This window comes from Castor canadensis, chromosome 11 (genome assembly GCF_047511655.1).
Source record: "Castor canadensis chromosome 11, mCasCan1.hap1v2, whole genome shotgun sequence".
Taxonomy (NCBI): domain Eukaryota; kingdom Metazoa; phylum Chordata; class Mammalia; order Rodentia; family Castoridae; genus Castor; species Castor canadensis.
Genome location: NC_133396.1, coordinates 137,353,979 through 137,376,734, shown reverse-complemented (window position 1 = coordinate 137,376,734; position 22,756 = coordinate 137,353,979). Strand labels below are relative to the sequence as shown.

Below are 22,756 nucleotides of genomic sequence, written 5' to 3'. Positions count from 1 at the left end.
CCTGGAATCTGCTGTCTAAAAGGACGTAGACATAGAACAGTGTGTGTTGAACTTTAGGTAAGTTGCTCTTTCTCATCTTATCAGTCAAAATAAGAATCAATTCTTCTTGGCCTCCTTAAGAGGATCCAAATACAGTACATACAAGTTTCTCTTCTATGTCCCCCACTCAAGATATTAATTTTTTATGGATTTGATCGAGCATGCAGATAATGCATTACAAAAGGTTACATTTTGAGTTTGAGCTCTCTGGACACACCTCAGTATAAATAACCCCTTAATCTTGTTTTAATGAAACATGAGTGTATTTTTAGCTTGGAAGATGAAGAGCACTTTTTATTAAGAATATGCCATGTTGTGTACATCATCTTTGACCTCAAAACACAATGTCATTTGGAGGTTGTCTGAGCAGCAGACAGCAGCAGTGACTGAGAGTCCAGGCACTGGAATTGGCATTGACTTTGCTCTAAACTTGTGGTGTTGTGTTCAGCAAATCATTCCCTCTCTCTGAAGCTTACTTTATTCACCACTAGCTCAAATTTTAATAAGTAGTTAGATTATATAACTGCTAATATGTCCTTCATTTTTAGCATGCTGTCTTACTCTGTTTGGACAACTATGATAAAATACCATAAAGTGGGTAACTTACGAACAACGAAAATTGACTTCTTACAGTTCTAGAGTCTTGGAAGTCCAAGATCAAGGTGATGGCACATTTGGTGTCTGATGAGGATCCTTTCCTGATATATAGATGGCTGTTTCCTCTCTTTGTCCTCACATGGTGGAAAGGATGTTAGTTTTCCAGGGTCTCTTTGATAAGGACCCTACTACCAATCAAGGAGGCTCTGCCTACATGACCTATTCACCTTCCAGAAGTCCCATCTCCTATCTTGGGGGCTAGGATTTCCACATACAGAAATTTTTTGGGGGAGAGGAAACACAAAATTCAGACCATAGAACATGCAGTTTTTTTCACACTGAGTCTCTGACACAGAGAAAACTTGTGTTGACAATGTACATCCCTGTGTTTCTATGTAAATGACTCATCTTGAAGGTTCCCCAGGAGGAATGGTTTTCAACAAGGACCGACCAAATTAAAAAATGGAATAGCCACCTCTCATTGATGGTAGGTTATAGGTGTCATATACATATGTACAGGGTGACAAGTATGTCTAATGACTTTCTAGGAAAAACTCTTTTATTTGCTTGTTTAAAATCACAGATACTTAGGAACCCACGTTCCCTGTCTCATGATTTTTTTTATGTTGCACTTTCTAATCTTTCTCTATGGAAAGGTAGCAAACATAAATTTGGGGGAATTTAATAATTGCTTGTTTTACTGAAAAGAAGTCAAAGTTTCTTGTCTTAATTTAAACATGAAAATACAAGGCATAAAGATGTCGGTCCTAAGCCCATCTGTATGTGTACTCAGTGTGGATGAATATGAGGTGTACCATGGCTCTTATTGTAAAACCTCCTCACTTAGATGGTCTGAAAATCTCTCATATGTCATGTCAGAGTATAAAAAGGGGACTGTTGCCATGAGAGAGATTCCATTTAAACATACTCAAATGTCATGAGAGTTGAAGGGTTAGGTTGGAGGTTGGTTCCTGTTCTGGATTTCTTCCATCTGCCTAGTAACATCAGTGAATTTGGGACATATCCTATCTCTCACTTCATGTCCTTTATAGAGGAAAAAGAATGAGATGTGGTGGCAGATCAGTGAAACGAGAACAGCATGGAGCCCAAGTACAATGTAAATATTCAATGCAAAGTCATGATGCATTGATGGGATGCTCAGAAAAGTTGTGCTAAAAAGGACCGGAAGTTGTGGATGTGTGTGCATGCTATGACCTTCATTTATGTCACAGCTTTGTCTGCCATGTTCTTGACAGTGGTTTTCAGATCTCAGCTCCCCTAAGGTGGTTACACATTCATTCTCCTGGCGAAAAACAAGAGCACCACACTTTTCACATCAAAAATTTGTCTCCTAGAAGGAAAGTACATAAAAAAAGTACATTCAGTGACACATGACCCTGAGAAAAACAATGGCTGATTTTAAAAGATATTCAGAAATGGGTAGAAATATTAGCATATTCAATATATACAGGGTGCCATTTCTCCTGAGACTAATTTATATTTTTGTACAAATTAAAATACCAAAAGGATTTTTGGAGGCATTTTAGCTAAGCTAATTGTATTGTTTGCATGAAAATATAAGCATGGGACAGGACAGAGATTACTGAGTGAAACACTTGCTCGTGTGTTGATGTGTGAGAGAGCCCAGCGCTTGGACATCTTCACGTGTGCCCTGGAGGTAGGTTGCCTACATTCACATCCACTTTTGCCACTGATTGGCTGTGGTGCCTTGGAGAAATCATGAAATGTTTCTGGGCTTTGTCCAGCTTTTTTTTGTAAACCTGGCTAAAATAGTACTGATCTGATAGAATTGGTGTGAAGATGAAATGGATGAACACATTTAAAGTGCTTAACCAGTGTGAGTTAGCGCAGCAGTAGCATTTACCACCTCTGTCCATCAGCACTCACCAACGCTACAGAAAAAGAACCAACTACATATGAAGGTTTATATGTGATGCAGGTATATTGTAAAACATGAAGGAAAGTATTATTCAAGAAATGCTGTTCAGAAAACTAGCCATCTGGAAAAAAAATTGTAGAAATTTTCTTAAGCTAAAAAATTCCCTTAAGCTAAAAAGTTCCTGATGGGCTAGTTTTTTAAATACTTAAAAGTTAAGACATACAGTTTCTTATGAAGCTAAACATGTATTTATGATTAAGCAATAAATCATATATATATATGAAACATATATCCATACAAGTTCTTTTATGCAAATATTCACAGAGGCTCTATGATAACCCAAACAGGAAACAGTACAAATATTTCTGCACAGGGGAGTGGGTAAACTACTGGTGATGTATTCATATGATTAAATACTACTTAACACTAAAGGGAATGAACTACTGAACATACAAGAACATGGGTGAATTTTCAAAGCACTGTGCTAAGTGAAATAAGCCAGACATACTGTATGATTCCATTTATATGAAAATCTACAATAGTCAAAATGTGATTAAAACCGGGTCAATGGTTGTTTGGAGCCAGGAATGGGAGAAGACTGAAATCAAAAGGCATGTTTGAGAGTAATAGAAATGTTTTATATATTGATTGTGGTGATTATCCAACTGTATACATTTGTCCAATCTCCAAATTATTTCATACTAAAATGGATGAATTTTATTGCATGCAATAAAATTAATTAAGGCAAAAAGACAATAGCAGTTTTAAAGCATGTCCTTGATGTTTCTCTACTCTCTTCCCACCCAAAGGCAGAGTATATTCTATACTAGAATGTGACCTCTGTGATTGCTTGACCAGTGGAATGTCTTTCTCTCTCTGGAGTTCTTACTTTTCTCTCTTTGAAGACAATCACCAGTCAGCAAGTTAAGCCCATGGAAAGAGCTCAGCCAACAGGTAGAACTGATGGTAAAATGCCCTAGGGTAGATACTTTTGAGGTGACTCAAGTTCCTGGTACTTTCAATGACACGAAAGGCTATGAGTGAGAACACCCAGGTGAAGCCAGTCTCCAGGTCCATGGGAGACAATAAGAAAATGTTGGATGTTGTTTTTTAAGTCACTGTATTTTAGGTGTGATTCATGGCGTAGCATCTGGTAATTAGAATGAAAGATCTGTAAGAAAATATATTAAGATAATTTATAAATATGAACTATTCAGGTCACAAAATGTATAAGCTGTGGAAGAATGAATTGATAAATATATTAGTAAAAATCCTAAATATTTCTATAGTTAAAAAGTAACATAAAGCCAAAATTAAAGAACAAGCTAGAGAAAATGTTTGCCATACATACAATATAGTATTTATTTTACTATACTAATACACATTTATAAACCAATAAGAAAAATCAACACACTAGACCACAAGTATATCTCAAAAGTAAAAAATAAAAATGATGAATTAAGATAGCTTTTATACATATGCAAGGATGGTCATCCTCACTTATAACAAGAAATAAGAAAACAATACTGCAATACAATGACCATTTTACTCACAGAATGGGTGAAGATAAAAAGATGATTCAAATTGTTGTATCATGTAAGGAGCTGTTAAATAAGCTCTTTAGGATGCTCTTTGCTGACTTTGTAAATTGGCTCAACCTCCTTGGAAGACCATTTAATTTTAACTATCACAGTTTAAAATGCAAAAATACTTTGTGTTAGGAAAATAACAATAGCTTCACAAAATAAGTTTTTAAAAAATTATCCAAGTCTACTACTGTATGTATCAAGATAGGGTTGGAGGTCTGTGCCACTCAGACTTTCAGCTATCCTTACAGTGCTGCAGGACTTCACAGTCTTTATGAATTGTCCGCGTAGGATGGCTGGTGTAAGAGAGATTACATGGGGGCTGGTGAGATGCTGGTATTGGTGGGGTTTAACAGTTATAGTAAATTTGAGAGTTGGATTTATTTTAAAGTTTCAATATTATACAAATATGTTTTATTCCTTTCAACAACTATTCTCTCTAGGTTTCTTTTACTTTAGCTAGGCAACTTATAAAAGGGTGTCCTTAGTATAAAAAATTACCCATTTCAACTTTTCTGCAATTTAGAGGCCTTGCATTTTTAAATAAAAAAAATCACAGTAAAATATTACTCTCACTTGTGTTAGAAGAATTAAGAAGGAAAAAAATCACAAATAATTTAAGGATATATATTAATATTTCATATCAACACCCTTCTTGGAATGAAAACCGCTTCTCTATTTCTGGCTCTTCATGCTTTTCAACAAATAATATGCATGGAAAAGGTATATTGAGATTTCATTTATTTCTGTAATTGATTTTTGGATCACTGTTATTGGAACATGTTTTGATATCTGTTTCTTAAGAATTCCCTTGATATGAGACACAATGTGCAGATGTTGAGTATTTGTCTGCATTTATTTGAATCAGAAGCTAAAACTGGTAACATGACAGCCTTAAAAAATTACATCTTCCCAATTATATTAAAAAAGGCAATCAGGAAAAGATCTGAAGATCTTTAGACAGATGTAATTATGTGCACTGGTATAAGATATTTCTTGGCACTTTCTTTAATAATACCTGGGTTCCACTTAAACAGACTTTTTAACCTAGTGCCACAGTGCCCCGCCCCACTCATATCTTTGTAGCTCTGAATATGAATGTACTCACCACATTTTGCATCAGAAAATTAGAACTTTTACTCATTAATCAGTGATCAGGTCAACTGTTATTTCCTCTGTGAAATAGCTTTCCTTCATACACGTTATTTTCAGAGATTAAAAAAACCCAAACATAAATGATGGTATCATCTTATATAATTTCAAGATAAATATCATTACATTTTTTTCCTGCTCAGGTAGGACCTGATCTTGTGACTTGATGTTGGCCATCCACTATGAGTCCAGACTAACCCTCCACAGAACTGGACTATTTCTCTTTTCCCTCCTGACCTGCCATTGGCTTCCCAGATTGCCATGATACTCAGGTCATTTGGGTTATGATAAAAGTATGGGATTTGGTAAGAAATTCTTCTTTATCCTAGAAATATTAATCTGTTATTTGTATATCAGATGTTATACCAAACAAGAAAACAATGGGCATCTCACCATATTCCTTCCATAGACTCTCTTCTGCCACTATCTGCAGCTCTGTGTCTGAGGGATTTTTTTCCCTCAAACTCTCAGAAAGATGCCAACAAGCAAAGAACTCACCTGTTTTCCTCATTATGCTCTGAAAAATTTCCCATGACCTTTGGCTTATGGTTAAATATTAAAGCAATGTTAAAAATTGTACATTCTGCTATATCAAGGCTTGGGTGTCTGTCCTAAGTTCCCCAGGATTGAGGAAATGGAGATGTTTCAGTTAGGAGCCATAAATAGGAAAGATGAAAATGATGGGGAGAGAAGATACATACTTTTATGTTTATCTGTAGATTAGTTATTTCTTGGCCTGGCAGAGTAATAGGACAATAGATGGTGGCTATATAATTTATTACCAAACTCCTGATACTTGTAGTTGTGAAAGGAGATGCTATTAATAAATACCTCTAGTATTACAGAAATATATCAGGATTGTCTGTGACACCCAAGCCCCAGTTGAACATATGGTCACCATATATTAAGTAGATGATAAACTAGCTACAAGTACACGTGTCTGAACAGGTTAGATAGAATCCATTTAACTGTAAGCCAAAGGTCATGGGAAAATTTTCAGAACATAATGAAGAAGAGAAACAGGTGAGTTCTTTGTCTGTTGGCATCTTTCTGAGGGTTTGAGGAAAAAAAGTCCCTAAGACACAGAGCTATAGATAGTGGCAGAAAGGAGTCTATGGAAGGGGTATGGTGAGGCACCCATTAGGTCAGCTATGTATTTCTGTGGTCATGGTCTAAAATTAAGTGACCCTGCAGGCTAGTTTTAATTTGGGAAATAAAATGTTCTAATCAAAATGATCTTTTCTAATTTTTTTGGGTGATATTTGGGCTTGAACATTTGCTAGGCAGGAGCTTTACCACTTGGGCCACTCCAACAATTCTGTTTTTGTGCTGGGTGTTTTCTTTCTTTTTTTTTTTTTCCTAGTCATATTCTTTTTTTTTTTTGGTTCCTTTTATTATTCATATGTGCATACAAGGCTTGGGTCATTTCTCCCCCCTGCCCCCACCCCCTCCATTACCACCCACTCCGCCCCCTCCCTCTCTCCCCCACTCCCTCAATACCCAGAAGAAACTATTTTGCCCTTATTTCTAATTTTGTTGTAGAGAGAGTATAAGCAATAATAGGAAGGAATAAGGGTTTTTGCTGGTTGAGATAAGGATAGCTATACAGGGCATTGACTCACATTGATTTCCTGTGCGTGTGTGTTACCTTCTAGGTTAATTCTTTTTGATCTAACCTTTTCTCTAGTTCCTGGTCCCCTTTTCCTATTGGCCTCAGTTGCTTTTAAGGTATCTGCTTTAGTTCCTCTGCGTTGAGGGCAACAAATGCTAGCTAATTTTTTAGGTGTCTTACCTATCCTCACCCCTCCCTTGTGTGCTCAAAGTCCAATCCCGTTGTTGTGATTGCCCTTGATCTAATGTCCGCATATGAGGGAGAACATACGAGTTTTGATCTTTTGGGCCAGGCTAACCTCACTCAGAATGATGTTCTCCAATTCCATTCATTTGCCAGCGAATAATAACATTTCATTCTTCTTCATGGCTGCATAAAATTCCATTGTGTATAGATACCACATTTTCTTAATCCATTCGTCAGTGGTGGAGCATCTTGGCTGTTTCCATAACTTGGCTATTGTGAATAGTGCTGCAATAAACATGGGTGTGCAGGTGCCTCTGGAGTAACCTGTGTCATGGTCTTTTGGGTATATCCCCAAGAGTGGTATTTGTGCTGGGTGTTTTTGAGATAGGGTCTCAGAACTATTTGCCTAGGCTGGCTTTGAACAGTGATCCTCCTGATCACTGCCTTCTGAGTAGCTAGGATTACAGGCATGCTGCTGGTGCCCAGCTCTTTTCTAAGTTTTGATTATCAGTATCCCTGGGATGAAACAATTTATGCCTAGATGTAGTCCTATCCCAGAAATGGGTCCAGGTTTTAAGAGAGTTTAAAAGAAACTCTCTTAAAAAATATCTCAAAGAAATTTAAAAATCAAATTTATCAATTTTATAATTGAACATGAGATAATTTTCTTAGGTGATTCTTTAGAGTTTTTTTTTTTATTAAATATATGATGGCTGGAAATTGGATTAGAAGAAAATATGACTGTTTCAAAACTTCCACACTTTGAAGGGAGCATGTGGGAGGCCTTTTGGGAAACTTTTATATTATACTTCCAAACTGATAATTTAATTCTGAGATACACTGAATCTTCACAAAGAATTTGAATATTGTTTTAATTGTATAAAAGAATTTTGGGCAAATTTCATGGTTATCTCCAGTATCGTGTAATTATTTTTCCCATAGTTTTTGAAAGTAGTTTTTTCTGGCATAATTTTTTTTTTCATTTTTCTTTTATTATTCATATGTGCATACAAGGCTTGGTTCATTTCTCCCCCCTGCCCCCACCCCCTCCCTTACCACCCCTCCCCCCCTCCCCCCCCAATACCCAGCAGAAACTATTTTGCCCTTATTGCTAATTTTGTTGTAGAGAGAGTATAAGCAATAATAGGAAGGAACAAGGGGTTTTGCTGGTTGAGATAAGGATAGCTATACAGGGCATTGACTCACATTGATTTCCTGTGCATGTGTGTTACCTTCTAGGTTAATTCTTTTTGATCTAACCTTTTCTCTAGTTCCTGGTCCCCTTTTCCTATTGACCTCAGTTGTTTTAAGGTATCTGCTTTAGTTTCTCTGCGTTAAGGGCAACAAATGCTAGCTAGTTTTTAGGTGTCTTACCTATCCTCACCCCTTCCTTGGGTGCTCTCGCTTTTATCATGTGCTCATAGTCCAATCCCCTTGTTGTGTTTGCCCTTGATCTAATGTCCACATATGAGGGAGAACATACGATTTTTGGTCTTTTGGGCCAGGCTAACCTCACTCAGAATGATGTTCTCCAATTCCATCCATTTATCTGGCATAATTTTTTAATGAAAATATTTAATTGAGTATATTATTTTTCACAATTTTTAAAATTATTGTTGTCTTGGGGGTACATTGTGGAATTTACGAAAGTTCTTACAATATATCATAGTTGAATTCACCTCTTCAATCATTGCTGGTTTTCTTTTCAAACCTCTTTTTAGGACCAAAGCAGTTGCTTGGGGCTTAGGTTGTACGACAGATTTGACCAGGAAGAGCTGGAGTCAGAGGTCTAGGCAGGCCCTTCACAGTGAACTTGTGAACTAAGGACAGACCTCACTGCTAGAGCTGGGAATCCAGACAAGGAAGTAGAGCTGATATTAAAAGAATATGAAGACAGAACTATGTCACTGCAGATAAAGTCAGTGCCAGCATATACCGCAAGGGTAGGCGAGATGTACACAGAGACCCCCGCTGTGGACAGCAGATAGGGCTCCAGTCTCAGAGCTTGGATTCAGAGTTTGCTTCTTGGGCAAGGCATAGAGTCGAAAAAAAAATGGTACATGTAACTCACAGCTCGTTACGTAGCTATGCTTTGGATCTGGGCACAAAGGCATGGTGGAAAAGCATTCTTAAAGTAGGACTTCAGCTCAGTAGTTTGACAGGGGACCAATGACCTGGATCAGAGTATAGGAAATGTGAGGAATAGACACAAGACGAGTTGATGTTGATTCGTCTTAACTCTGCCAGCGTCTACAGCTAAGTCTGCCTTTGTGGATTAAATGTTCCAGCTGAGTGTAGAAGAGAAATATAACAGCAGGGAGGGAGACACACCAGTATATTTTGTTTTAGAATAATTGCTTAAGACAGCATTCCCCTAAGGATGTTTCCTGGATCTCTACTCCTAAGAGATGGTCTGTGAAACGAGAGCTTTATTTCTATAATCAGACTTTGAAATGCTGCTTATCCTTCTTCCTTCTTAAGGAATCACACTGCACATAACATGTTAAGAGCTCTGAGAATTCCTACAGTAAAGAAAGTTTTATCCATCTGGCCCTTGGGAAATCACCATCCCATGAAACCAAACTTCTATATAATGCACCCTCAGTATGGCTGGAGTAGAGGACCCTCTTTGCACTAACGGTCATTGAAGACTAAAAAGTAGCTTTTGTAAAGCTTTGTGAAGACTTCAACTGGTAAAGGCTAGAAACCCTATCAATTGCATCTTGAAATAGAGATTTGGTAAGAGTTTATTACGAGAAGAAAACAGAATCTTGTTCAGAAAAGCTTTGGAGTTTGCCATTAAGATAACGACTGTCAAGAGTAAAGGGACTCGGGCAACTTTGCTTTATTCTTTTGTTAATAGGAATCAGGAAACAGAAGACATCAGCTTGATTGCACCAGTGTGGTTGACACTAGGACATGAACAGGAATGGAGGGAGGCAGATGTTTCAGATGTTGCTATTTCAGCATACTGGCAATATCCTTTGTAAAACCCAGTCCTCAGATGGACTGGGCTGAACATCTAAGGGGACAGTAACTAAAGTTGAGTTTGTATTAGGAGTGGAGATTGGTCCAGATGGAGACTGGAGACTGGACCAGGGAGCATCTCCCACTAGTAGAATCTGTAAGATACAAATAAATCTTGTTATTGAATATCAATATCATCTGTAGCAATACATAACATTCAACTTACAGGTTTTCCCTATTCACATATTTTTTAAATCAATGTTTCCTAGAAACATAAAACTAAAAATATTCTCTCTGCTTTATGGAATCATTGATGTACCATGTGAGAAATAAACTTTTTATTTTGACTGAATTTGTTATTTTTTCTTTAACATAGCAGCATCATTTTGAGGATTCTTTTTTTTCAACTTATCTAAGTTGCATAAAACATTATGAAAAGAATTGGAGAAATGCCCATCTCAAGGATTTGGATCAAGGACGACATCATGAGAACAGGTGTCATGAGTTTATGCATTAACAGACATAGATATCTATATTTGCAACAATATTTCTATTTCTGTATGTTTACAAAATGAGATGTGATGTTATAATTGTTTGGGATGAGGGGAAAAGTATTTGTATTTGTATTCAATAAAACAGTTTTCAATCACAGCAGACTTCTCAACAGAAACATTAAAAGCAAGAAGAGCGTGGGGTGAGATCTTCCGGGCACTGAATGAAAATAACTTCAACCCCAGGATACTCTACCCAGCAAAGCTATCATTCAAAATAGATGGAGCAATAAAAGTCTTCCATGATAAGCAGAAACTAAAACAATATGTGACCACAAAGCCACCATTACAAAAGATTCTGCAAGGGATCCTGCACACAGAAAGTGACACCCAACTTAACCATGAAAAGGCAGGCAGCACCAAACCACAGGATAAGAAAAAGCAAGACAGTAGAGAGTAACATCAAGTTAGGTACACACAATCAAACCTTCAAACAACTAAGATAACTAAATGGCAGGAATCACCACATACCTATCAGTACTAACGCTTAATGTTAACGGACTTAATTCACCCATCAAAAGACACCGTTTGACAAAATGGATTAAAAAAGAAGATCCAACAATTTGTTGCTTACAGGAGACTCATCTCACCGATAGAAATAAGCATATGCTTAGGATAAAAGGCTGGAAGAAGATTTACCAAGCCAATGGCCCCCGAAAACAAGCAGGAGTAGCAATACTTATCTCTGACAAAGTAGACTTCAAACCTACATCGATCAAACGAGATAAAGAAGGACATTCCATACTAATAAAAGGGGAAATAGACCAAAAGGAAATAATAATCATCAATCTGTACGCACCCAATGTCAACGCACCCAATTTCATCAAACATACCCTGAAAGACCTAAAAGCATATATAAACGCCAACACAGTGGTTGTGGGAGATTTTAACACTCCATTATCATCAATAGATAGGTCATCCAAACAAAAACTCAATAAAGAAATCCAAGATCTAAAATATGCAATAGATCAAGTGGACCTAGTAGATGTCTACAGAACATTTCATCCAACCTCTACACAATATACATTCTTCTCAGCAGCCCATGGAACCTTCTCCAAAATAGATCATATCCTAGGGCACAAAGCAAGCCTCAGCAAATATAAGAAAATAGAAATAATACCATGCATACTATCTGACCACAATGCAGTAAAAGTAGAACTCAACAACAAAAGTAAAGACAAAAAACATGCAAACAGCTGGAAACTAAATAACTCATTACTTAATGAAGAATGGATCATCGATGCAATAAAAGAGGAAATTAAAAAGTTCCTAGAAGTCAATGAAAATGAAAACACAACCTACCGGAACCTATGGGACACAGCTAAGGCAGTCTTGAGAGGAAAGTTTATAGCCATGAGTGCATATATTAAAAAGATTGAAAGATCCCAAATCAATGACCTAATGCTACATCTCAAACTCCTAGAAAAACAAGAACAAGCAAATCCCAAAACAAATAGAAGGAGAGAAATAATAAAAATAAGAGCTGAAATCAACAAAATAGAAACCAAAAAAACCATACAAAGAATTAATGAAACAAAAAGTTGGTTCTTTGAAAAAATAAGCAAGATCGATATACCCCTGGCAAACCTGACTAAAATGAGGAGAGAAAAAACACAAATTAGTAGAATTAGGAATGCAAAAGGGGAGATCACCACAAACACCATGGAAGTCCAGGAAATCATCAGAGACTACTTTGAGAACCTATATTCAAATAAATTTGAAAATCTAAAAGAAATGGACAGATTTCTAGATACATATGATCATCCAAAACTGAACCAAGAGGAAATTAATCACCTGAATAGACCTATAACACAAAATGAAATTGAAGCAGCAATCAAGAGTCTCCCCAAAAAGAAAAGTCCAGGACGTGATGGATTCTCTGCTGAATTCTATCAGACCTTTAAAGAAGAACTGATACCAACCCTCCTTAAACTGTTCCATGAAATAGAAAGGGAAGGAAAACTGCCAAACACATTTTATGAAGCCACTATTACACTTATCCCAAAACCAGGCAAAGACACCTCCAAAAAGGAGAACTATAGGCCAATCTCCTTAATGAACATTGATGCAAAAATCCTCAACAAAATAATGGCAAATCGAATTCAGCAACACATCAAAAAGATTATTCACCACGACCAGGTAGGCTTCATCCCAGGGATGCAGGGGTGGTTCAACATACGAAAATCAATAAACGTAATAAACCACATTAACAGAAGCAAAGACAAAAACCACTTGATCATCTCAATAGATGCAGAAAAAGCCTTTGATAAAATCCAACATCATTTCATGATAAAAGCTCTAAGAAAACTAGGAATAGAAGGAAAGTTCCTCAACATTATAAAAGCTATATATGACAAACCTACAGCCAGCATTATACTTAACGGAGAAAAATTAAAACCATTCCCTCTAAAATCAGGAACCAGACAAGGGTGCCCACTATCTCCACTCCTATTCAACATAGTACTGGAATTCCTAGCCAGAGCAATTCGGCAAGAAGAAGGAATAAAAGGAATACAAATAGGTAAAGAAACTGTCAAAATATCCCTATTTGCAGACGACATGATCCTATACCTTAAAGACCCAAAAAACTCTACTCAGAAGCTTCTAGACATCATCAATAGCTATAGCAAGGTAGCAGGATATAAAATCAACATAGAAAAATCATTAGCATTTCTATACACTAACAATGAGCAAACGGAAAAAGAATGTATGAAAACGATTCCATTTACAATAGCCTCAAAAAAAATCAAATACCTAGGTGTAAACCTAACAAAAGATGTGAATGACCTCTACAAGGAAAACTATACACTTCTGAAGAAAGAGATTGAGGAAGACTATAGAAAGTGGAGAGATCTCCCATGCTCATGGATTGGTAGAATCAACATAGTAAAAATGTCAATACTCCCCAAAGTAATCTACATGTTTAATGCAATTCCCATCAAAATTCCAATGACATTCATCAAAGAGATTGAAAAATCTACTGTTAAATTTATATGGAAACACAAGAGGCCACGAATAGCCAAGGCAATACTCAGTCAAAAGAACAATGCAGGAGGTATCACAATACCTGACTTCAAACTATATTACAAAGCAATAACAATAAAAACAGCATGGTACTGACACAAAAACAGACATGAAGACCAGTGGAACAGAATAGAGGATCCAGATATGAAGCCACACAACTAATCTTTGACAAAGGAGCTAAAAATATATGATGGAGAAATAGCAGCCTCTTCAACAAAAACTGCTGGGAAAACTGGTTAGCAGTCTGCAAAAAACTGAAACTAGATCCATGTATATCACCCTATACCAAGATTAACTCAAAATGGATCAAAGATCTTAATATCAGACCCCAAACTCTTAAGTTGATACAAGAAAGAGTAGGAAATACTCTGGAGTTAGTAGGTATAGGTAAGAACTTTCTCAATGAAACCCCAGCAGCACAGCAACTAAGAGATAGCATAGATAAATGGGACCTCATAAAACTAAAAAGTTTCTGTTCATCAAAAGAAATGGTCTCTAAACTGAAGAGAACACCCACAGAGTGGGAGAAAATATTTGCCAATTATACATCAGACAAAGGACTGATAACCAGAATATACAGGGAACTTAAAAAACTAAATTCTCCCAAAACTAATGAACCAATAAAGAAATGGGCATGTGAACTAAACAGAACTTTCTCAAAAGAAGAAATTCAAATGGCCAGAAAACACATGAAAAAATGCTCACCATCTCTAGCAATAAAGGAAATGCAAATTAAAACCACACTAAGATTCCACCTCACCCCTGTTAGAATAGCCATCATCAGCAACACCACCACCAACAGGTGTTGGCGAGGATGCGGGGAAAAAGGAACTCTCTTACACTGTTGGTGGGAATGTAGACTAGTACAACCACTCTGGAAAAAAATTTGGAGGCTACTTAAAAAGCTGGACATCGATCTACCATTTGATCCAGCAATACCACTCTTGGGGATATACCCAAAAGACTGTTACTCCAGAGGCACCTGCACATCCATGTTTATTGTGGCACTATTCACAATAGCCAAGTTATGGAAATAGCCAAGATGCCCCAGCACTGACGAATGGATTAAGAAAATGTGGTATCTATACACAATGGAATTTTATGCAGCCATGAAGAAGAACGAAATGTTATCATTCGCTGGTAAATGGATGGACTTGGAGAACATCATTCTGAGTGAGGTTAGCCTGGCCCAAAAGACCAAAAATCGTATGTTCTCCCTCATATGTGGACATTAGATCAAGGGCAAACACAACAAGGGGATTGGACTATGAGCACATGATAAAAGCGAGAGCACACAAGGGAGGGGTAAAGATAGGTAAGACACTTAAAAAACTAGCTTGCATTTGTTGCCCTTAACGCAGAGAAACTAAAGGAGATACCTTAAAGCAACTGAGGCCAATAGGAAAAGGGGACCAGGAACTAGAGAAAAGGTTAGATCAAAAAGAATTAACCTAGAAGGTAACACCCACGCACAGGAAATCAATGTGAGTCAATGCCCTGTATAGCTATCCTTATCTCAACCAGCAAAACCCCTTGTTCCTTCCTATTATTGCTTATACTCTCTCTACAACAAAATTAGAGATAAGGGCAAAATAGTTTCTTCTGGGTTTTGAGGGAGTGGGGGGGAGAGGGAGGGGGCTGGAGTGGGTGGTAAGGGAGGGGGTGGGGGCAGGGGGGAGAAATGAACCAAGCCTTGTATGCACATATGAATAATAAAAGAAAAAAAAATAAACTCCATTCAGGAAGCAAAAAAAAAAACAAAAAAAAAACAGTTTTCATCTACTTATTTTAGTATTTCTATTATGAATTCTCATTTATATCCTGATTTTAATTAAGGCATTTATAAATATACCTGTATATTTCAGCCACATATTACACCTGTATGCTAAGATATATGTATATTTACTTAAATGCTATCAGGTAACATATAGATTTCACAACATTAATTAGATAAGAAGCATCTCATTCTCCTTTCTGGAAGTTATTTTGTTTTAATAAAGGCACTGAAATGATGAATGTATTTAAAATTAAATTAACCTTTAAGTGAACCTAGTGAGAAGAAGTTCCATTTTTCACTGTGATTTAAAAAAACCTTCTAGAGAGAAAATAGTTGACATTAGTGCCAGACTCTGAGCTATAACTTAAGGAAATTGTTCCATAACTGAGAAGTTATCTTTCCTGAATATGCTTCTAAAATTTGTACTGGAATGAGTAGCTATAAAATCTGAAGACTAAGTGCTTCTGATCTGATGGCATCTGTAGTGTCTTTTGTGTGCATGGGTGTCTTCATGTCCTTTTGTTTTCCAGGGCAAACAGACAAACCAGACCAATCTATAGAATAAAATAAATGGATTTGGGAACCATAAAATATCATTAGCTATGAATTTAAAGCTTTCAGAAAATGTTAATTAACTGTGCCTCCACCAGCCCTGTGTGTAGTCACAGTAAGTATATCATAATATCCATTTTATGGGGAATAAAATTGAAACAAACAATGGAAATAAAGCAGATGGTGCACATAACTTCTCTTGCTGTAAATATACAGAATGCAGTTGTACTTACCTTATATACTGAATTCCAAATCTGTGTTACCTTTTTTGCCTAATGTACCTATTTAAAAAGTTATGTTTAAAATTTAAAATTTTATTTAAAAACTGTGTGGGTCTCCTTTTGTAGGTAAAATAATCTACTTTGGTGATGTGGTAGCCGTATAGCTGTCAGTCCGTTCCTGCTTTCAAACTGTTCCAGGCCAAGAGCAGAGGGCAGGGTGAGTGTTTCAAAGTGGAGACGACAGTGTGGAGTGCGGAGGGAAAGGTATTCACCAGGAAGCCGAATTAGGAGGTGAGTGTATTTCTTAGGAGGTTGGTCACATGATAACTGTGACAATCTTTGGAGGGATTCAAGGGTGAGTGGAACAGTAGAAAAGGGGGAAGTGAGAGTCCAGGGGTATGGGAGCATTGGTTTTGAAGAATGAGAATTAGAAAGAGAGCAAAGGGGAGCTAGTGATGAGGGGGTCAGAAGGGAAGGGGAGGGAGACAGGAGAGAGACAGATATTGTATGGTTTAAATCTTTGGAGAGAAAATTTTAGAATATTCTCATATGCATTGTGTTCCCTAACTTTCTCATTACTCCCATTCAAGAAAAGACATAATAAAGAAATATCAGTTCCCTCATGTTTTGTTTTTGAGTAGGAGGGGTTTTGATTTATACCATCTATGCCTAGGCAGGTCTTGAATGAATCCAGTCATTAATAGTTTAAGAAATGGTAAGTTCAGAAAACCAAAGAAAGTTGTTTATGAAGTTTCAGGCTGGAAGTTAGTTTTCCTTCATCCTCCATAGCCCCTCCAACCTATAAGAAATTTGAAAGCTTTGGAAGTGGGAGGGAAGGTCACAGTGAGGAGAGTTAGATTTTTTCTTGTTTATCTGTGGAGGGACAGCAGTTGTGGGCAAGCCTACTAAGCAAACAATCAGAATACCTGGTGGAGGTTCCATTCTATAGGAAATGAGGTAAACTCATGGAGTGTACAATACAGGCAGAATAGGAAGAAAAAGTGAATTTTAGTTAGAATATCCCACTGAAATGCAATAGAGGAAGGAAGTCTCAGGTGTGGAAAAATGCCAAGAAATAATGGTAGTCTCAAATGTCCTTCACTAGGATTTTGTGACCCCAAAGACATAGAGATGCCTGATGACCCAATAATCCTTATAAAGCAACACAGAAAGTTGTGGGGAATTTGGTTAAGGATAAGGGTGGAATTGGGAATGCAAAAGTGATATACAGATGATAAACATGCTAGTGGTAGTCAGGGATGGGCAGGCTTTCCCTGGTCCTAGTTGAGGAACCAGGTTTGAGTAGCTATTGATTTGGTATAGGAAATGAGAAAGAGCGAGAGAGAGCACAAATTCAAGTGTGACTCGTATTTTTGAGCACCGAAAATGAGGATAGTAGTGTCACAGTTAAAAAACATGGAAGATGAGAAGAACATTTGCTTTTAAAATTTTGGTTGGCCTTCAAGAGGGAGGTCTCAAGCAAACATATTGGGAAATGGTTGGAAAAATTAATGCTTGATCTCATGCTAATGAGATCAAGATACAAAAAGGTAATTCTGTTTTTGTACTTATACAGAAGTAAGTATAAATTTAAAGATCTTAAAAAATATTATTCACAATAGCACAAATAATTCAAATACCTAGACATAAAACTAATAAGAAGTGAAACTACAAATATTTGTAAGAGAAATTAAAAGAGACCTAATCAAATGGGGGGGCATGTGTTTATTGGCTGTGAGATTCAGTATTGTAAATATGTCTTTTTTAAATAAATTAATCTATGGAGTTAATGTAATCATAATGAAAATCTCTGAAGAATGTTTTCATATGTAAAAATTGACAAGCTAAATTTATAATTTTATGAAAACAGTGTGTAAGAATAGCCAAACCAATATTGAAAAGAAGAATGAAACTGGAATAGTTACACTACTAGGTATAATGATATCAAACTACAGTAATTAGGATATTATAGTTTTACAAGAGATTCATAAACCAATGGAATAGAGGGAAAAGTCTAGAAACAGACATCCAGATACAAGAATCTGCAATTGCAGGAAAAATTGGTGCTGGGTCATGAAAACATTCCCAAGAAAAGACTTCACCCAAACATGAAAGTCCATTCCAGGTAGATTGTAGGTCACCTGTGGAAAGTAAAACAATAAATCTGTAAAAGGAGACATAAAATAATATCTTCATGACCTTTTTATTGGTAAAAATTTCCTTAAAAGGACATAAAAATCTATATATACATGATAAGTTAGACTACATTAAAATTTAAAATTTCTGTTCAGCAAAGAGCACCACTAAGCCAGTAAAAAATAAAGAACTATGGAGCAGGATGTGATATTTGTAATATATATAACTGATAAAAGATTCTTATCTGTAATATATAAAATTCTCCTAGAAAGCAGTAAGAAAAATAAGTAAGCTCAATACAAAAAGGGACAGAAGCCTTTAGCATGTTATAAAAGGAAATATCCAACTAGCCAATAAATATACATACTTTATTAAAGGATTTAATGGAACACTAGGTAATAGAATGATGAGAGAAAGAAGATTAAAACACGAATTAAACTTTTCTGTGGACACTGGATGTCAACTGAGAGTTTTACCTCAACTTACTAGCCCTGGGTACACAAGTCATGTCACTAGTGCCAGATTTCCACAAAACCCTTAATTGATGATGTCACTTATAGTAATCTTGTGATACTGTCACTCTATAATTTATACAATGAACTTTGGGATTTCCAAGTTTGTTTTCAGAAACTCATATTCATAGATCCTGGACTGTCCTCATATGTCAGGGAGGTAGTTGTGGAAATGTTTGGTGTGTCACTGAGTGTTCTAGGTGCCTGAATTCAGATTACATCAGAAACTTTGCTGCTTTCAACCTACATCACTGTGTCTCCTTGAGTTAATCTGTGTTTTTCAGAGCCAAGGGAAACTCAGTGCACCAGGCTCCTTCCTCAGATCAGACAAAAGCAGGCTTGGCAAGAAATGAAAAGCCTTATGCAGCTTACTTCTTTAATAAAACTCTGAAGTGATGAAAGTTCTTTCAAGGAGCTGTTCGTTGATAGATGCATTAGGTATTGTAGTTCTTTTAAAAATATTCAGCAGAAACTCAACCATGAATTGTTCTCTGGAGATGCAGATTGCCTGGGGCATTCCATTGCCAATTGGATTTGAAGCTGTTTGCAGTTGGGAGAAACAGAAAGTCATAAAATAAACCCAACTGTTCACCTTCTGCTGGGGATCATCCAGAACTCTGATACCCCCAGCTCTTGCCTTGTAATATGGAGATATCTAGAGACCTGCTTTACCGGCTCATTTCTGACCCCCTCACAATCCTGTCATGAGAGTTTTTGGATGAAAGTTTGGAACTAGCCATCTTGATCTATTTAACACTCAGGGATTGGGAAGAGTTTATATCTTTTATGACATCTGTCATTGAATAGGGGAAACGAAGCACAAGCAACCCTTATAGTGTTGGAGTCCCATGAGTGACTTATAATTAGTAATGTAACAATAATTATCTAATATTGATTGAACACCGACAGTGTGTATCAGATGCTTGGTGCTTGAAATTTTGGAAAGCCCAGTGGCCCAGGTAGAGTTCCCTTTTTTATGGAAAAGGCCCCGATTGTTCTCATATCTATGACTGTCTTTGTATGTCCCGTTACACATCTGCACAAACCTGTAAGCCCTAATTTTAGAAATTCCCTTTTCAGCCAGAATTACTGTTGAAATTAATTGTTTTGCAGTGGACATTCCTTATTTGCCATTCTGCTTTAAGTCTTTCTTTCTAGTTGCAGAAAACAACTTTGAAAGAAAAAAGCTAGTTAAATGTAGTCCTTATTTGTGGCTAGGATAGGAAGAAATCACTGATTTGTTAGGTATGCCTCCTGCTGAATGATTTTTGATGTGAGTGCTCCTAGGCTCGCCCATGGACCTGACAGCCTCATTAGTTCTTGATGGTCTGCTCTCTTGATCATGGTTATCATCAGCTCCCTATTGGGATCTGAATCATTTTTATCCTTGAAAGCTTGTCTGATATATGCAGACCTTTCTACAAAGCTCTGCTTTTCAGCATCTATGGAAAATGTGACACAGAACAACCTTCAGTTGGACTTTTCTTTCTTTCTCACTCCATTCTGCCCTCCTCCTCCTCTGCCTCCTTCTTCTTCCTTCTTTCTCTTTCTAGTTGCAATAACCATAGACATTTGTATGTTCAATTCACCAATTAATATTAATCTAACCTTTGAGACAACAGAACAACAAGCAAGCCCTGCTGATTTATTGCCAAGTGCCCATTTATACACTGCCTGCAGAACAGAACTCTGATTCTGCTCATGTATTTTCTCTTTCCACACATGCTTCAGAGGAAGTTGCTTATCTGCACATGTCAGTGGCAGGTACTTTTGGGCTTTGGCTGTCATTATTGGCCCCATTTCCCTCTCTGGCCCCATGTCCCTTGCTAGGCATTAATTATATTCAGTGATGGTCAATGAAACAGGAAGGGCAGAAGCAGGACTCTGGGAAAGCCTTTTATTGCTAAGAGATACTACTTTTGACTTTGTTTTTTTAAAAAAATTAATTTCTTTTATTATTACAAAAGTTCTTACAATGTTTCAAATATATCATACTTCAATTCTCCACTCCACTGCTCTCTTTCATCCCCCTCTCCTGATTCCTGGAACAGTTTCAACAGGTATAATTTTTGCACTTACTTACATGTGTGTACATTATTTGCGCCATATTCACCCTCCTACTCCTTTCCCCAACACCTCCCTCCTGTCTCCAGTGTCAAGAACCCACCCCCACTCCAGGCAGAACCTGTTCCACCCTACTGTTCTCTGATTTTGTAGAAGAAAAAAACATAAAATATAATAAGAGAAACATGGTGTTTTGCTAGTTTGAGACAAAGATAGCTATGTAGGAGATTCCTTGTACTACTTCCATGCATATATGTATTACAACCCAAATTGGTTCATCTCTACCACACCTCTTCTCTACTCCCTAGTCCCCTTTCCATGGTGGCCTCAGCTAGTTTAAAATTACTGTATTTGCTTCTCTACAGTGAGCACATCAACCACATTCAAGTTATTGGTTTCCTTCCCTTGCTCTATCCCTCTTGTGTGCTGTCTGTCTTTAGTGTGTGACCCATGTCCCATAATATTGCTGCATTTGTTTGAGGTCTATAATCCACATATGAGGGAGAACATGAGTTTTGGCCTTCTGAGCCTGACTAACTTCGCTTAAGATGATGTTCTCCAGTTCCATCCATTTACCTCTGAATGATAAAATTTGGTTCTTCTTTGTGGCTGAGTTAAATTCCATTGTGTATAACTACCACATGTTTTTGCTCCATTCATCAGTTGTAGGGCATCTTGGCTGCTTCCATAGCTTGGCTATAGTGAATAGTGCTGCAATACACATGGTGTGCAGGTGCCTGACTCACATTCCTTCTGGTATATCCCTAGGAGTGATATTTCTATATTATATGGCAGATCTACTTTTTGTTTTTAAAGCAGCCTCCATATTGTTTTCCAAAGTGGTTGTACTAGCTTACATTCCCACTAGCAGTGAATGAGAGTTCCTTTTTCCCTGCATCGTCGCCAACATTTTTTGTTGGTGGTAACAGGGGGTGAGGTAGAATCTTAGTGTGGTTTTGATTTGCATTTCCTTAATGGCCCAGGATGGTGAGCACTTTTTCATGTGTTTTTTAGCCATTTGGACTTCTTCCTTTGAAAAATTTCTGTTGCTCATTTCTTTATTGGGTCATTGATTTTTTGGGAGTTTAGTTTTTTGAGGTCCCTGTATATTCTGGTTATCAGTCATTTGTCTGAATATAGGTAGTAAAGATTTTCTCCCATTCTGTGGGTGGCTTCTTCAATTTAGAGACCATTTGTTTTGTTGTGCAGAAGCTTTTTAATTTCATGTGGTCCCATTTGTCAATTCTTTCTCTTAGTGGCTAAGCAGCTTGAGTTCAACTGAGGAAGTCCTTGCCTATGCCTATTGCTTCCAGTGTATTCCCTGCTTTTTGGGTACTAGTTGCAAGGTTTCAGGTGTGATATTAAGGTCCTTAATCCACTTTGAGTTGGTACTTGTAAGGGATGACAAGCATGGATCTAGTTTCAGTTTTCTGCAGGCAGATACCTAGTTTTCCCAGCAGCATTTGCTGAAGAGGCTGTCTATTCTCCATCATATGTTTTTGGTGCCTTTATAAAAAATTAGGTGGGAATAGCTGTGTGAATTCATATCTGGGTTCTCTTTTCTGTTCCACTGGTCTTCATCTCTGTTTCTGTGCCAGTACCATGCTGTTTTTACTGCTATGGCTCTGTAGTATAGTTTGAAGTCAGGTATTGTGATACCTCCTGCATTGCTCTTTTTGCTGAATATTGTCTTGGGTATTTGTGGTCTCTTGTGTTTCCAAATGAACTTTAGGGTAGATTTTTCAATCTTTGTGATGAAGGTCATTGGGATTTTGATAGGAATTGCGTTGAACATGTAGATTGCTTTTGGTAGTCTAGTCATTTTCACTATGTTGATTCTACCAATCTGTGAGCACATGAGATCTTTCCACCTTCTGTAG

At 37.1% G+C, this 22,756-nt stretch overlaps 1 long non-coding RNA gene across 32 annotated transcripts in view; it reads left to right on the top strand.

The window, feature by feature from the left end:
* LOC109675295 (uncharacterized) overlaps nucleotides 1-22,756 on the top strand; it is a 439,119-nt gene that overhangs the window by 71,368 nt on the left and 344,995 nt on the right. For 24 of the 32 annotated variants that reach the window (XR_012439077.1, XR_012439080.1, XR_012439087.1 and 21 more), the window contains 4 exons: nucleotides 3,346-3,490; nucleotides 5,418-5,579; nucleotides 15,922-16,058; nucleotides 16,291-16,455. This is a non-coding gene — a long non-coding RNA (uncharacterized lncRNA). Of the gene's footprint in view, nucleotides 1-3,345; nucleotides 3,491-5,417; nucleotides 5,580-9,935; nucleotides 10,535-15,921; nucleotides 16,059-16,290; nucleotides 16,456-19,096; nucleotides 19,251-22,756 lie in introns of all 32 variants that reach the window. The other 8 variants (XR_012439095.1, XR_012439097.1, XR_012439096.1 and 5 more) reach the window with 5 other exon arrangements.